The 3,005-nt window shown below is 49.8% G+C and overlaps 1 pseudogene; it reads left to right on the top strand.

Annotated features, from left to right (window-relative positions):
- The first annotated feature begins 1,161 nt into the window (after positions 1-1,161).
- LOC136642735 (5S ribosomal RNA) lies at positions 1,162-1,281 on the top strand (annotated as a pseudogene).
- Positions 1,282-3,005: the final 1,724 nt, after the last annotated feature.

The raw sequence follows: 3,005 nt of genomic DNA, 5'->3' as shown, positions 1-3,005 counted from the left end.
CTTTTCAGAGTGGAAAGGCTTTGCCCTCTGATTGACCTGGAGATAAGGTAAAGTGAGCATTTGAGCTTGATTATTTGACAAAAATTTCAGGTACTATAGGCGAGTATCTACCTATCCTTAGTCTGCTGGATAGATGAGGGTAAGATGTGCTATGAAATGAAGTCAGTTCCTGAGAAAAAATGGAAAAATGCAGCTAAAAAGTTGAAGAGAAAGTAGTTTCTCTAGAGATGAAGGTGATTACCAAGGCAGGTGGTTCTGCAAGCAGGAAAAACCTCACAAAAATGAACATTGTGGAAGTCTCTATCAGAAAGACACATTATAAAATGAACTGCATGGATGCCTTCAGTGGGGAAGCAAATACTCAGAGTTTGTTATAGGAATTTGGACAAGGGTGTTCTTAAATATCTGGAACATCTCCTGAGGTAAGCCTAGACTTGATTAAGGTGTGCCCCTCCAGGAGAGCCCAAAAGGTTCAATTGCACCCCAGTTGGAGAGGTTCCTGAAGGGACAAAAGGTATGGTAGGGTGGGCAGCACCCATCCTTAGGCCATTGGTGGGAAGGACATCCTGGATAAGGAGTCTGAAAAGGCAGTTTAGGAAGCCTGGCCACTGGGCTTAACTCATTATTCAGTCCCTTTGACTCTCAGGAGTATCAGCTAAGGAGCCAAAATGCAGTTTAGAGAAACTGTGCGCATTTCAAGTGCAAGGTCATTGTCAACAGTATGAACTAGAAATCATACTAGATAGTTCATAACAAGAGAGGGAGTGTGATGTATGCCAATGCTTCTCAAAGTGTGGACAGCTGACCAGTTGCCGGTCTGTGAGCCATTGGCTATCAGTCTGTAGTGTGTCTCCTGGTGCTTCCCACTTCTGGCTTCTCAGAGTCTCCCAAAGCTTGGTGCACAACATGGGCCATGCCTGTGAGAGGCTCTGAGAAGGCAGAAGCAGGAAAGACCAGGAAAGCCTATGTGCCACAAACTGGGACCTGACACACACGGAGTGCCAGTCCACAGCACATCAGGAAAAAAATTAAAGGTCCACAATAGCGGACCCTTTGAGTAGCATTGGTGAATGCCATTCTGGGCGTGTTTCTGTTCTGTAAATAAAGTCTCATACACATGACTGGATAATCCTTTGGGATTCCAAGTTCAAAGGATTCCTAGCCTGCAGCAACTGTTACCCTGCAGATGCCTGATCTCCTCTAATCTTGGAAGCTAAGCAGGGTCAGGCCTGGTTAGTACTTGGATGGGAGACTGCCTGGGAATACCGGGTGCTGTAGGCTTATACCATAGTCTTTCGAGACTGAAGGTTGCCAATCAGCTTAGAATGGACCCTACCTGAAGCTCACAAGGAGGGAAGAGTTGGGCTTGTTGGTGTTTTTTCTGTGACCAGCTGGAATGGGTTCTGCTTGCAGTTCTGATATCCACTTACAGATGCGCTTCCCTTGGGGTTTTGCTATCTCACCATGTTAAAGAAAGCATAGGCTTTTTACTCATAAGTACCAGTACAATAAACACAGAGACAGCCGCACTCAGCTGGCTTCTGACAGCCTGAATACATCTGTCCATACTTGCACACACATACGTGTTTCTTTCTGAAACTGGGTGACACAATGGATCATTGGTCACCCATTTGAGTCCCACCATGCTCCTAAGGCTCTGGATGTCAGGCCTGAAGGACTGAGACCTCTCAGTAACATGACCATTGTGCCTTACTGTGCCTATGAAAAATGCCAAAGCAGCCATGCTTGTTCCCTTGTGTCATGTCCCAGCAGGGAGCTGGCTGAGGCATTCAATTAAGCAAGCTGTGATCAAATCCATCCCTGGGAGCCAAGGAGAATTTACTGCTTGCCTGTGTAAGGGAAACAAAGCAACGCAGGGAAGGTTTTGTGCGCCTGTGTCTGTGTGAGTAAAGAAGGGGGCGAGGCTTCCTTTCTCTTTAGTCCCTTACTTAACAAACACAAGTGTCTTGGGGAACAAAGGAAGGCTGAACTTCATCGGGATGTGGGCTAGAAAGGGAGGGCACTGCAGCATCTGAAGTGCCAGCTCCCAGGCTGATCCAGAACCAGGGTGCAGGGGAGTGTCTCAACCTTGGCAGCTGGGCAGGCATATTGCATGGGGGTTTGATCTTACTTAGTTCCACTCGCTAAGGAGGGCTGGGGCAGTTTGGAGAGGAGGTAATCACCAAGGAGAAGACCACTTCTAGCAGGGATGAAGTGCGGAAATCGGTATGAGGCAGCTCTCAAATGCTCACTAGAACAGTGACCTTTCCCAGATAGAAATGCAAGCCATCAGGTGCAAATCCTAACTGTAGACTACTTAAACTTAAATATGGGTGTAAATTCCTGCTTGGCCATGAACTCACTAATTGGTCTTGGGGTGAGACAAACAGCGCAATCCTGAGCTGCACATGGGCCGTTGCAAGTTCCCTGTGTTGGCCCAGGAGGGTCGCAAACATGCCATAAGGCATGTTTGCGCCTCCTTGACAGTTGACAAGGCCGGTGCACAGAGGCATGTCAGGCTGCGCAGGCTGGCAGAAGCCTCTGCACTGATGGAGGGAAAGAGCCTTGTGTCGGCCCAGCTGGGTTCACAAGGATCTGGGGTGGGTGGGAAGGAGGCGGGGAGGAGGCTGGGAGCAGGAGGCGGGGCTGGGATCCAGCAGTTCTGCCAGATTCCAACCCCCGTTCCTGGGGAGTTTGGAGTGGCTTGAAGCCGCTCCACTCTCCTCAGACTTGTGCCACACCAGGAGGCTTCTGGGGGCGGGCAGGCGGGGAGCAGGAGGCAGGGCTGGGACCTGGCTGTTATGCCGGATCCCAACCCTGTTTCCCGAGCAGCGCGAAGTAGCTTGAAGCCGCTCCATTCTCGTCAGACTTGTGCCATCTCCTGAGGTGGCGCAAGTCTAAGGAGACCCATTGGGTTCTGGGTGCTTTACCCAAGGGTAAAGGAAAGAGTTTCCCCTTGCCTCTGGCTGAGCCGATTCTGACCCCTATCCTGCGCTGAATGCAGC

The sequence above is a fragment of the Tiliqua scincoides genome, chromosome 2 (assembly GCF_035046505.1).
Source record: "Tiliqua scincoides isolate rTilSci1 chromosome 2, rTilSci1.hap2, whole genome shotgun sequence".
Taxonomy (NCBI): domain Eukaryota; kingdom Metazoa; phylum Chordata; class Lepidosauria; order Squamata; family Scincidae; genus Tiliqua; species Tiliqua scincoides.
This window is presented reverse-complemented; position numbering and strand designations above follow the sequence as displayed.